At 49.9% G+C, this 14274-nt stretch overlaps 1 long non-coding RNA gene across 1 annotated transcript; it reads right to left on the minus strand.

Annotated features, from left to right (window-relative positions):
* Positions 1–12281: 12281 nt before the first annotated feature.
* On the minus strand, positions 12282–13555 carry Gm31573. The gene is made up of 3 exons (XR_381875.2): positions 13471–13555; positions 12678–12751; positions 12282–12537 (listed from the first exon to the last, which is right to left on the minus strand). It is a non-coding gene; the product is annotated as a predicted gene, 31573 (long non-coding RNA).
* Between the last annotated feature and the right edge of the window lie 719 nt (positions 13556–14274).

Below are 14274 nucleotides of genomic sequence, written 5' to 3' on the forward strand. Positions count from 1 at the left end.
TGGTAATGCAATGGTTAGCCTCTTATAGAGCTGCCACACTGAAGTGGTTATGCAGTGGGTGATGAGGGTTCTATCTGCTAGGTATGATGTGTTTGGGTTTGCTTAGAGACTAAGTGTTGAGTACTCCTTGCGCTTGCTATTGTTCTTATTTCTTTCTTATTTAAGTCCTGTGTGTGCATGCATGCATGTGTGCGTGCATGTGTGTATGTGTCTGTGTGTCTGTGTGTGTGTCTGTGCATGTCTGTGTGTTCATGTGGAATGCACATGTGTGTGTGTGGGGGGGGGGTGCTTGTGTGTCTGTGTATGGAGGCCAGAGAATAACCTCAGACTCTGCCCACCTCACTCTCTTGTGTTGTGAGTGTCTCTCACTGACTGGAACTTAGCCAAGTAAGCCAGACTGGCTGATCAAGGAGACCCAGAGATGTGCCTGCCTCCTCCTCCCTGGGCCTGGAGTGGCAAGCTCTGGCCTCTACCCCCGCCTTTTGCTCTGAATTCTGGAAACCATTTGGGCCTTCATGCTCTCCAGGCAAACCTTGTACCAAGTGTGAGCCATCTCCCCAGGCCCACGTCACACCCTTTGCTTTTTCGTCTTTTGTTATTGCGTTTATTCTTACAGGCAAATACTTCAGACCACTTACAGATTGTAATGAAGTGCTGGACACAGTGACCCATGCATTTAATCCTCCTTTATCCCAGTATTAAGGAGACAGAGGCAGAAGGATCTCTGTGAGTTTGGGACTAGCCTGATCTACCCAATGAATTCCAGGACAGCCAGGGCTACATAGTGAGACCCTATTTCAAACAACATCGATAGCAAAATCCCCACCATGTGAATGGCCGTTGCACTATATTCTTTAACTTAATGACAAGAAGAAAGCTGTCCATGTTCGGTATGGATGTAAAATTCTGAATTCTTGCCTGCAGATGATTTGGTCGGAGGGAAGAAGCCGTACACAAGAAAAGCCAATTGCAGATACAGCTCTAAGAACACAGACAAAGCTCTTTTGGTTCTGGGAAATCTGTCGGCTCGAAATAAGTTTAAGAGTCAGAGTTGGGGCTTCCTCGAAGGCAGGCACCACCCTAAACTGCCCTGGCTTTTTGCTGTGCCTCCCTCAACATCCCTGACACCCAGGGAGTCAGGATGTTCCCCGAGAGAGGCCTGTCGTAAGTCAGAGAGCACCTCTGGGTCTCCCAGAACTCTTCCCCACAGTGCTGGATAGGGAACGAGCCACCTATCTGAGCTCCAGGCTTCCAATCTGTTTCCTTTAAAACTGGCCACGTTTGCACTCTATGGGAGCCTCTTAGAGACAGTGGGGTTTGTCCCATTGAAATTGAGTCCGTAAATGCAAAACATTAAGAAAAACACAACGAATCGGTATTTGATATTCCTATATTTCAATATTCCTTTGATATTCCAATATGAAATTTAAACTGCTGGGGTTTTATGCATTCTTTGTTTTTTCTTTGATTCAGCTCGACTCACTGCTTTGAGTAGGTCTGCTTTAATCACCCGACCATGTACGTGCATCTTGCTGGAGGAGGGGCTGGGCATAGCCATCTGGACCCAGAAAATGACTGCCTGCCTGCCTGCCTGCTGCATCTTTCTACTGGGACCCATCAGAGGCACTGGCGGGCCCCCAGGGAGGGACAGACCCCCTGGCCTGGCTCCAAAGCAGTCACTTGAGCCTCTACCTTAAATTTAAAGATCTAACAGAAGAGCGCTTGCAGGTGCCAGGGCTGAGGAGGACAAGTTCCTGGGACATCTGATGAGCAGACTTAAAGCTGGACAGAAAGACACCTGAGGGGAGTCTGTCACTGGCTAGGCCTCCAGAAAAGTCCAATTGCTGTAACCATGGTGACGACAATGTCACTAGTGTGTTGTGACAGCTGCAAAGGCTCACATTAGTGAGCATCTACGTGGTATGGCACTCCTTCAAGGGACAGTACTGCTCTATGCTCACGGTCATCACTCTTACATTCCTTCAAAGCGGGATACTGAGCTCGGGACTTGGCCCGACTGAATGACCTAAGAGCGAGGGAGGCACAGGAGAGACACAGGCAGAACCTGAATGGCTGCCAAGGAGAAGCTAGCCTACAATGGCACAGCTTAAACAGGGTGCCAAGGGGCAGCTGGCCACTGCAGGCAGCTGGATGTTCTTGGGCAGGACCCTCGGAATTTTGACTCAGAAGCATCTTGGAAAGTCGACTCGGTTACTTTGCAGAAAGCAGGCTCCTCCCCGGGCAGCTCACACCCAGCAACTGAATAAGATGGGAGTGTAAAGGGTCAGCCATTCTGACCTATGCAACATCCCTCAAGAGCCAGTCTCGCTCCAGCTCCCCGTGATGCCAGATGAGGCTAACTCAGGAGATCACAGGTGGAAGTCTCCTCTGCCTGTGAGCATTCTGCACAAAAAACTGGCAGTTTGAGCAACAGGTCAAAACAGCAGTAAAGAAATGTGGGGAGAGGGAGGGAGGAGGGAGGGAGGGAAGGAAGGACCAGGACAGTCTGCAAAGGCTCTTCTCACTGCCATTGTCCCCACAGGCCTCAGCCACATGAGGAGAGGGGATAGAAACTCCCTAGAAATTCCCACTAGGGACAAATCCATGATAAGGACACAGGCAGAGCTGCTGTCACCCAGAGACGCATGTCCTGGGTTGGACTCCATCAGTTACAACTGCAAGAGACCCTGACGTACATAAACGGTAGACACATCTGTCTGGGTCCCTGTACACGTGGGGACCAGAGGTCAATACTGAGTGGGTGTTTTACTTGGCTGTTTTCTACCTTATTTTCTCTTTTGAGACAGGATCTGTCTGGTTAGACTGGCAGGCTAGTGAGTCCCAGCTATGCGTCTGTGTCTGCCACATCCCAGAACTGCAGTTTACAGGTTTGAACCTGACTTTCTGGGGGAGCTGGGGAGCTGAACTCAGATCCTCACACTTAAATGGTAATCACGCTGCTGATTGGGCAATCTGTCTCGGCCTCCTGAATGAGATCCCAGGTGTGGCTCTCAGCGCCTGACTGTGAGTACGTTCATTAAGCCTTTTTGCTGTAGGGTCAAGGCAGAGACTAGATAACGTCAGTCAGGGAACACACACAACCTCACCCAGCAAGTATCTGCTTACCATGAAAAATGTGTCTGCCGTGGTGCCACCCAGGGAGGGGACAAATATAAATAGCTACACAGTCTCTGTCCCCAAGAGATTTATGCCAGATGTAAGTTGCCATACCCCTGGCCCTGAGTGGTGACTGTGGCCAAGAAAAAAGCACAGAGGAGAACAGGAATAAGGGCTCCTGATCCAACTAAGATGGCCAGGGACGCTGCCTCAAATGGGTGGCATCTGTTTTGGGTGTCATTTTATGCACATCAATTTGTTTATGTAAGAATCAGTCTCTGATAAATTCTTTCCAAATCTCTTTTGGTTGACGATGCCATAATCCATCAGAAAAACTACTACGCATGGTAACTATGCCCTTATTAACTCTACTTAAAGACGCAGGTGTCAGAATCACTCCTCAGTGCAGGAGCTACAGAGGGGAAAGTATCCCACAGATATACAAACACCCATCTTGCTGTGTGGCTCCGTTGCGGCTTGGGTGCCAGGTGGGTTACCAGCAAAGCTCTGCAAGCCACATTTTCCCTAAGGAATTGGTCTCAATGGCAAACTTAAAATATTTGACAAACCATGTTGTAAACAGATGTGCTGTTGACCGGGCTTTGCTATTCTTAGAACAAGCAGAAGGTATTTCATAGAATTCTTAAGGGGCCTGGGGTTTTGGAATGGCAAATGAGCACTGGCTCCAGCTGTGAGCACGTGGGTGTTTTGCATGGCCAGGTGTGAGCCTCAGATAAGTGTATGAGTGTGGAGAGAAAAAGTGCCTGTATTCACACCTACCAAGGAAGTCGGCCTGTCCTATGAAGCCACTCAGCAGTGACTGTCCTGACTGGCACTTCCTTCCGGTAGAAACCTTTTTGATCTGCAGTGAAAATCCACTGGTTGGCAGAGTCGCTTGGCAATGGTCACAGCACATCCCCTGGATACCTTCTGGAATCTTCCATACCAGCATCCTCTGAGTCACCTGCACTTGCATGTTACAGAGACAGCTTCTCCATGTGACCCTAGTGAACCAAGGTCTATGTGTCTTAAACATTCTTCTGGAACTGCCTCCTTCCTGCCTTCAGAGAAGTGAAAGGAGTCGGGTCTAGCTCCATGAGGGTATTGTCTAAAGTCTGAACAGCTATGCAGATCACTAAAACTGTCTGCACAAGTACCCAGAATTCTTTGCTTTCCAACACGCATGTGCTCAGCTGAGCAGCAATCCTAACTCCCCTGTGCAGGAACTCTCTGTCTGCACTCACAGGTTTTCTGTTTGTAGCAAGAGGCCTAGGGCTTGGGACAAGGCAGGCAGGAGGTTCACTCAACAAGGGGCTGCCACAAAACTCCATCGGTGACAAGCATGGTATCTTAAAACAGAGCAGAGCCAAAGGGAGGCCCCACTTGTATGTAGATTTGTGAGGGACTCATCAGGAGCCTCTGCCATGGAACTGAGGAGGCCAAGAGCTCCCACTATTTCAGGGGGGTGAGCTGAGAAGAGCTGTGATGTCATTAGATCCCTGACCAATAGGGCGGGAGCTGGGACCAGGTGGGCAATATATGCCCTGGAAAGAGAAGGCCAGCAAATCTGGGGCTCCACTACTTACATCATAAGAAGGAAAAAGAATTTCACCTCAAAGAGTGGGAGAGGAGGGAGGGAGGGAGGGAGGGAGGGAGGGAGGGAGGGAGGGAGGGAAGGGAAATAGGAGAAAGAAAAGGGGGAAGCAGGAAAGGTTGCTTCTCTTCCCCACTCAGACCTTCTGCCTGATCTCTCAGGGGATTTTATAGCACCTGCCCACACTCGTGAGAGCAGATTTTCCTTCCTTTACCAAAACACACGACAAACTTCCAAAGACATCCTCCAAAAGGAAAACTCACCCAAAAGGAATATTGTACTAGCAACCTGGGTACCCCTGAGTCCAGCCAAGTGGATATATAATATTACAGATGCCTACACTCTTCTGAGTAAAGAAAAGAACATATTTGGGAATGGGTAGAGGAGTGTGAGTATGTGTGCATGCACGTGTGTGCATGTGTGTGTGCATGTGCATGCATGTGTGTGCATGTGTGTGTATTTTCCTGAGAGTTCAGATGAGAATACATAATACAGGGCACTGAATGTAGACTTGGGTGTGTGTGCGTCTGTGAGTGAGCTGCATTATCAGGTATCAGGCTACTGCGTGTTCGTGGGTATGGAGGAAAAGAGGGGAATCGGGGACTGAGTGGGGCTGTGGGAATGTGACTGTTACTTACTGGGATCCAATCAGTCAGATGCGGGTACAAGCAGCAGGTCCCAATTTGTTTAGCCTCCACGTTCCTCTAAAGCCTCTAAAAGTGTGGAGGTGCTTTAGTTACTGTTCTATTGCTGTGAAGAGACACTAACATCAAAGAAGCTCTTTTCTTTCTTTCTTTTTCTTTTTCTTTTTTTTTAAGGCATTTAATCAGGGCCTTGCCTACAATTTAAGAGAGCTAGTTCATCTATGACTACCATGGCAGGAACCAGATATGGCGCTGGAGCAGTGGCTGGGAGCTTTACATCCTGACCTACAGGCAGCAGGCAGAAAGCAGCAGCAACTTTCACCCTGGGCCTGGCATGGGCTTTGAGACCTCAAAGCCCACGCCCAATGACACACTTCCTCTAAGAAAGCCACACCTACTCCAACCAAGCCACACCTCCTAATCCTTCCTAAACAGTCCACCACCAACCAGTGTCCAAGCATTCAAATCTATGCACCTATAGGAGTTACTTTTATTCAAACTACCATGGGGGTGGAGAGCCACTGTTGGGACCAACATGCCACCCTTTAAGCAGGTAAGACAGCTCATGCTGTAGCCAAGGTGGAGGTCCCCAAAACCAAGGGCTCAAGGATGGAGCTGTGGCCTGTTCTTCCCATGTTGGCCTCTCTAGAGGCAGCAGCTCAGGAGAGGAAACAGATCATGTCTCTTCTGAAGGAGGAACTCTGGGAGCAGAGCCAGGCATTGCAAGCTGCAGACCAGCAGCTTTCTCTCTCAAGAGCACACAGTGAGCATTATTCAGGAGATAGCCTGGCCAGAATCATCTCAGATGCTGGCATCTCTTCCTTTACCTCTCTGTGGTCAGCGAGGACCTGTGTCTTCAGGCTTCTCAAGTGTTCACAAGGCAGGAGAAAATAAATCAAACATTCCTGGGAGAGAATTTGGCTCAGGCCAGTGCAGGGGTCCAGAGCCCTTGGCTGCAGGGTAGTTTCAAAACAAAGAGTATGTATTTGTGGGCATGTCTCATGGAGCAGGGTGGGGGTGAGGGTGGGTCATGAGTAAGGACCACAGAAGAGTACTGAGGAGTGGGAGACGCTGGGAACAGTTAGGGAACACTTCATTCTACTTTCACTTTGACCTGCTTCCAATAGCCCAGGGTTTGTTCCTTCCATAGGACTGCGACCCAGAGCAGGACACTTAGTCTGAAACTGTGAGACAATTGATTTACCCTGTCTGTCTCAAAACCAGAAAGGACTACAGAACATTAAGAAGACACATATAGATCTGGGGACATCACATGGTTGGTAGAATGCCTGTCTAACACACAGTAGCCTGAGTTCAATCTTCAGCACCACACAAACTGGGTGTGGTGATACATACCCGTAATCCAGGCATCTGGGAGGTGCGGGCAAGATGATCCAGGGTTTAAGGTCAGGACTAGAGAGATTGCTCAGTGGTTAAGGGCGAATGCTGCTCTTACAGGGGACCCAAGTTCAGTCCTCCATATGCATTCACGTAAGATGGCTTATAACTGCCTGTTGGATCCAAAGGGATCCAACACTGGCCTCTGTAAGCATCTATGCTCACATGCACAAACACCACCCCCATAAAAATAATTGAAAACATAAAAACAAAGTCTTTTTTTTTTTAAGTTCAAGGCCATTCTTGGCTACATAGTGAGCTTGAGGCTAATCTGGGCTACCTGAGACCCCCGACTCAAAAAAAAGACTCAGAGTGTGTGGTGGTTTGAATACACTTGGCCCATGGGAAGGGGCACTATGTTGGAGGAGGTGTGGCCTTGTTGGAGGAGGTGTGGCCTTGTTGGAGAGGTGTGGCCTTGTTGAAGGAAGTGCACCATTGTGGGTGTGGGCTCCCTTCAGTGTGGGTATGTCCATGCTCCCCTCAGTGAGGAAGAGCTCCTCCTTCTGGCTGCCTGCAGAAGACAGTTGTCTATTGCTGTCTTTGGATCAAGATGTAGAACTCTTTTCCAGCACCATGTCTGACTAGATGCTGCCGTGCTTCTCATCATGATGATAATGGACTGAACCTCTGAAACTGTAAGCCAGCCCCAATTAAATGTTTTCTTTTTTTAAAGTGTTGGCTCAGTCATGGTGTCTCTTCACAGCAATAAAACCCTCACTCACTAAGACAGAGTGTAATGGGAAGAGATACAGACAGAATAGGCTGTCATGCAGTGGCCAGGCTGAGCAGGACATTCAGATCTTGGGGACAAAAGAGCCAAGATGGCCTAAGCACTGTTTCCATTCCACCAACAGCCATAAAATGGAAAACAGACAGAAATGGGCTGCTCTGAGTGGGGGTGAGGGCACCCAGGGTCTTTTCTCACCTACTCTTTTAGTTAGGGTTTCTATTGCTGCGATAAAACACAGTGACCAGAAAGGATTTGTTTCTTCTTACAGAGGGCAGTCAGTCACCCAGGGAAGTCAGACAATGACTCAAAGAGGAACCTGAAGGCAGGAACCGATGCAGACAGAGGCCATTACAAATCACTGCTTGTCCCCACAGCTTAGTCAGCCGGCTTCTTTATCGCACCCAGGACCACCAGCCCAGGAGGGGCACTGCCCACAGTGAGCTGGACCCTCCTACATCCAAGGCCCTCGGGCTTTGCCCATAGGCCAGTCTGGTAGGGGCATTTTGTCAGTTGAGGTTTCCCCCTTCCCAAGTGACTCTGGTTTGTGTTAAGTTGACAAACACCAGTCAACACATGTACAACACCCTCTCAGTAATCTTCCCCTGCAGCTGCTTTGAGGCTCCATGTTCTCCATTCTAGAACTCTCTGAGCCTCTCTCGAGGCCCCACGTACTGCAGTCTGGAATCCCCTGGGCTGCCCAGTTCAGTCTCCTACCGACCAGTAGCTAACCCAGACAGAACTGGGTTCAGAATGAGTCCTAAGTTTGATTGGATGGCAACAGGACTCCTTGCCCTAGTTAAACACACTACAATGTAAACAGATGCTTTCCCATAATACCTCACTACCACCATACACACACACACACACACACACACACACACACACACACACACACACATACATACGTTCTTATGGGATTAATTTCTTGACCTGGAAAGTTCCCATGGTGCATCATACTTGGAACTGGTGCTATCTCATCCATTCTCCTCCAGCCTATAGCATGGAGCTTGGGGGTCACCACATGTCACAGAGTACACCAAGAGTAACAGCCCATGATTCAGGCCCACAAGACACTGCCACCCTACCACACAGCCTCCACCTCTCTCGGAAGGGCTGTCCTTGGAGAAAGTAAGGGATTGTTCAGTATGTCCCCAACAAGAGACCTAAGACTAAGAGGGACCCCTGGCAAACAGATGTCTATACTTTAGAACCTCTGCAAGATGGTCATGGTCACTTGAGACGTATAGCTCTGCTGACTCAAGCAGAACTCAGACAAAAAGACCAGAGCAGGAGGCTCCATCCACATTGAACCTTAACACTTAAGACCCCCAGGGCCTGCCCCTCTGGCACATCCCCCACTCTGCACTGTGTGTCAGCACCCTGCCTCTTGACACATGTGGACCACACACACCAGTACTACACACGCACATCTGACAGCGATGACCTCCCAGGGCAGGGCCAGGAAAGAGTGGGAGGGAGTGGTCTTCTATGCACACACTGAGTGACAAACATTAACCCTTCTTTGTGTGCCAGGTCTTGCTTTGTCACAGGGGCCCCCATCTAATGCGTGGGGATGCCTCTGATCTTACTGACATAGCTCCCAAGAGGAAGCGCTGAGGAAGGCACGTGCCAAGAAGTAATAAAGAGCCTCCATCTCGTTCCGAAGCCTTGGGCAGCCCAGAGAGGCTGCAGGGGACCCAAAAACCTTCAGACAGCTTCTGTCTAGTGCATTCGGCCTCGTGAGTCCCAGCCAAGAGTTCCTCCTGGAGTAATAAGCCAGCAAAGACAGATGAATACAAAACATCAGCTGAAAGATTTAATGGTGGTGTGTATAGCAGGGAGGGGGACAAGGAAGTACACATGGGTGGAAGATGTGTCTTGACTTAAACAGGAAAAGGTAGGAAGAAAGGAGGAAGAAACAGCCACCTGGAAGGAAGGAAACATGAAGGTCCCGGCTCAGCAGAATAGCAGAATGGCAGAGATGTCGGTTCTGTGTCCCTTCCCTGGAGACATGAGCATTAAAGCTCCAAAGATGGACATGTAGCATGGCCACAAGCTCTGAAAGACAAAGGACAAGTCCCAGCAGGTGTATGGTCACTGCGATCTTCTTAGCAGGAGCCACCCACCCCTCTGCCTGTGCAGCCCACTCTTCCCTGGCTCCACCTCCCTGCCCCTTAAGAGCTTGCTCACATCCACCTAGCCCTGCCCGCATGTTCCTGGGGGAGGAGACTCTCGAGGAAGTTCAAGGAAAAGGGAGATATCAGCACACCTAAGTGGAGCGCCCACCCTGTGCCCATGGTTTGCTACATACCGTGCTGAGAAAGCTACATGAGACCCCACGTCTTCCCTCGTTCAAAGAGAAGATGATTGAAGATTATCACACCGCTGTCTCCACATCTGTCTCTGTGACAGAGCTACATGTGTAATGTCTTGCAGGTCCTTCCCAGAGCTCTGTCAGACTATACTATCCCCTGCCCATTCCACTGACAATGACACAATGATGCTAAGTGACTGTCAGAGACAGTCAGAATGAAGTCACTCTCCCCAGCACCTGTCCCTGATCTCTGGTCCAGGTATGACCCATGGATCACACAGATACCAGCAGACACCAGTTGACCTATATATCAGTCGGCCTACAGACCGGCAGACTGTTCATCCATCCTTCCCAGAAACAGTCCAGCCTACCTCTCTATGCCCTCTGCTCATCTCCACTCCACCTCCCACCTGTCCACTCTGCCCATATTGCTTCATTTCGCCTGTAAAGACCTTAAACCAGACCATCATGGCCACAGTCATAGGATGTTATTTTGACTACTGGGCAGTTTGGTCATTGTGAAGCACAAAGCAGAAAATGCCCTCCCCAGACTCCTGCTTGAAATCCTCCAGTGGTTCAAGTAAAACTTCCTCCAGCAATGCTACAGCTGACCTACCCGTCAACACCCACCCTGGCTGGTCTCACTTTAGACCATTCACCAAGAACTCAAATCTCCTACCTTCCATCCATACCTCTTCCCAGCCACAGAACACTCACAACTGCATTCATGCCCTTAGTCAATATGTATGCGATTGCAGTGAAGAGACACCATGAACACAGCAGCTCTTATAAAGGAAACATTTAACTGAGGCCAGCTTACAGTTCAGAGGTTCTGTCCATTGTCATCATGGCAGGAAGCATGGCGGGATGCAGGCAGACATGGTGCTGGAGAGGTAGCTGAGAGTTTTATATCCAGATCAGGAGACAACAGGAAGAGATTGCCACACTGGGCCTGGCTTGAGCATCTGAGATCTCAAAGCCCAGCCCTAGTGGACGTGCTTCCTCCAACAAGACTGCATCTATTCCAACAAGGCCACGCCTCCTAATAATGCTGCTCCGCATGAGCCTCTGGGGCCATTTTCATTCAAACCACCACAGACGCCCTTCCCTTCCACTAGCCAGCCCCTCGTCTTGTTCACTTCCTCGGTCAAGATCTCCATAGCTGTCCCACCTAATGTGACATCTGCTTCCAGAGCGACCCCAGATCTTCATTCTTAAACCTTTTGTCAAAAGTTAGAATCGTGTCCTTCTCTCTGGTGAATCTCTGGACCTTTCACCTGAGGCATTAGTTCACACTTGGGTCTTGCTCTATCCACTGTGCTGTGTTGCTGAGGCTGCACACAGTCCGTGTTACACAATGTAAACGTGTGGGTCGATGAATAGAAACAGCCACAAGTTCTCAGCCTGGAGTTTCCCTTGCTAAGAGGACAAGGCTAGTGTCCTTTCTCATCACTGTCTTAGGTGCTCCACGTGAAATCAGTTGGGCCATTATGGTGGAATAATGCATTAGAGAAACTGTCAAATCCATACCACAGGCTCACTACTACTCATAAATAAAAAGGAACTGATCCATGCCAAAGCTCTGATGATCAAACAGGAACTTAGCAAAGTGGAAAATGCCTGTGCCCAGGACTGAACTATTGTGTGCGTCCATTGATTTAGCATTCTCAAACCAGTCAAATTACAGGGATGCAGAAAAGACCAGCGGTTGTAGGGGATTAGACATGGCGGGCGGGCGTGGCTGCGGAGAGGCTGCACAAGGGAGCCCCTTCATCATGGCGGGAGGGTCTGCGTACTGGCAGCGGTTTTATACATGGGATAAAATGTCACAGAACTATACACAAAGATACACCCAAAATGAAACCACATGGAGGCATGCAAGAACGTGTGAAATCCAAGACAGGATGCGCTCCAGTTAATTATAGTGTATTGTGACGGACAATGCCTTGGTTTGAGCGATGTGCCACAGTCACAGAGATGTCAACCCCCGCCCCCAGGGGAAGGCTGCGCAAAGGATCCACACTACTTTGTGCTATTTTTACACAATTTCTTATGAGTCTATAATCATTTCCAAAGGAAAGGGGAGGTCCACACACTACTCAGGCTCAGAATCTGTCCCCATCTTCTCAACCTCCGTCCTCGGGGCACTAGGTGATTTCTACACCTCCATCTGTCACATCCCCGGAAGTCCCTGCTTCCCATTCTGGACACCTTGAAGTGGCCCAGAGCCATGGTCCATACTCCCACAGGCACAACGGTCTGGTCATACAGCAGCACCCGTTGGCATAGTTGGGTCAGACACACAGGCTTTAGGCACCCACACCCACTCCTTCATTTGGCAATGAATTTCAAGCAAGGATCTGGTCTGTTTCCAATGTAATATGAGGGAGATGTTGAGAAAACCCCTCTGGTCAGTTGCTATTTATACCCAGTCCTGGACACCCAACTCTGGGATTCAGAGTCAATGGCCAGAAGGGAATCCTACCTTGAGTGTAGAGCCTCCTCAATGATCCAGGGGAGGAGGAGGGGGTGGCATTAATGGAACTCTAGTCTGTCCTCCATGGCTGGGACTTCTAGCAGCAGCCCATGCCACTGACAGAAACGGTCCTGGTTTTAGTTATGGGAAGCAGCATTGCCAGCAATCACCGTATTTCGGCAGAGGATGGATGCTCAGGGAAGCCTGCTTGGCTTTGTGGCTCGGGGATGAGATGGCAAGCCTGGTTTGGGTTGGGTCCAGATTCTGATGGAGGAATCAAAAGAAGAAAATAACTCCCAGCTTGCAGCCACAACGCAGCAAACTGCAACCGTGTCTGCGCTCGAGCACAGCCACGCGGGCACAATGGTGTCTTAACCCTTAGTAGGACCTTAAGCCTTACTTACCTATGCAAGCAAGCGCAGAGGTGGCCCGTGTTGAGTTAGGAACATCACTGGGGCTGAATATCTGGGATAAACAACTTAGGGGAAGGGGGGGAAGAATTTGATTCAGATTATAGTTTTGGAGGGGTCAGTGCCACGTTGCTGGGCACCCAGCACTTGGGTGAAATGCCATAGGTACAGGAGTGTGTCTCACCTTGTGGCAGGTAAGAAACAGAGAGGGTCAGGAGGTGCTGGAGAAAATCCAACCTCAAGGACCCACCCACAGACACCTATGCACCCAGCTAGGCCTTATGTCCTAAAGCTCCTGAAGTCTTAAATACTGCCACGAGCTGAGGGTCAAGCCTTCAGCGCATGAGCCCATTAGAGGAACAATTCATACCCAGACTGTCACAACAGTGGTTCTAGTAGCTTGGTCCGGTGGGGTCCCCCCTGGCTCTGCCGTGGCTCACCGCAAGCCCTCACCTTTCCTTCCCCACCTCCAGGTCTCCCCATCTTTGAGCACCCTGACCTCTCAGCTGGCCACACCACTTTCCTACCCCAGAGTATCTCAGCCAGAGCACTGCATGCTACACTCCAGGAATTTCCCATCTTTAAGCAGTTGTTCTTTATACCGCAGGACGTCAAGCATCAGACCTGGCTTCTCATGGACACCTTGAGCATTGTCCCTCTGGCCACAGTATATTAAGAAAAAAATATTCCTAGACACGTTTTCCAAATCCAGGACTCAGTCACGCACTGACCAAGGAAGAACAAGAAGCCAGCCCCCGGCCTGAGGTAGGAGGCCCCTGTACCTCACCCATCAGACAGTCTTCTGTGTGGGCAAGGTCCTTTCCTCTATGGCAGCTGTTCATCCAGAGGGCAGTGTAGTTCACTGTTTGGAATTATCTGAAAGCCCCCTTCCTTTCTCCAATTGCAGTGAAGCCTGATGGGAGAAAGGGAGGGCAGGGGTGGGGGCAGAAGGAGGGCAGAATGAGGGCGACCCAGCTCTGAGCAGGCACAGCCTCTCGTACCTGCCCAGAGCCCCAGGCTGACAACTGCAAGGAGCAGAGTCCTGGAGGGGGATGAAGATCTACAGCCTCCCTGCTGAGTGTGCCTGGTTCTATGCTCAGTTTCCTCCTGCTGTCTGGTCCTTCACTTGGTAACTTGGGCTCCTGACGGTGGACACTGAAAATGCATTGTATGTGGTTTGATTCCATGGAGCTTCCCTACCCCAATTCCTGAAATCCCCTGATCTACCTGGGATGATAGTCTAGAACCCTGAACACACACACACACACACACACACACACACACACACACACACACACACACACAAACACACACACATGCAAGCAAAAATAAAGATGAGCCTATACTGTGAGAAGAGTCTCCTGTGAGCTGACCACACAGGCCCAGCTTCCCCTCTTTGGTCTCCTAGCCGTACTCGATGTCCCAGATGATGCCCAAACCACACTAGTCTATCTCCTTTAGCCTTGTGTGAGGGCTTTGCCTTATTCACAGATGAGAACCCACCCATTCACCAGGACATCCCAGCACAGGGGTGTAGTACACGTTTGTGGAACAAAGGCAGGCATGGCAGAGGGCCTCAGTGTGGAGACTG

The sequence above is a fragment of the Mus musculus genome, chromosome 12 (assembly GCF_000001635.26).
Source record: "Mus musculus strain C57BL/6J chromosome 12, GRCm38.p6 C57BL/6J".
Classification (NCBI taxonomy): domain Eukaryota; kingdom Metazoa; phylum Chordata; class Mammalia; order Rodentia; family Muridae; genus Mus; species Mus musculus.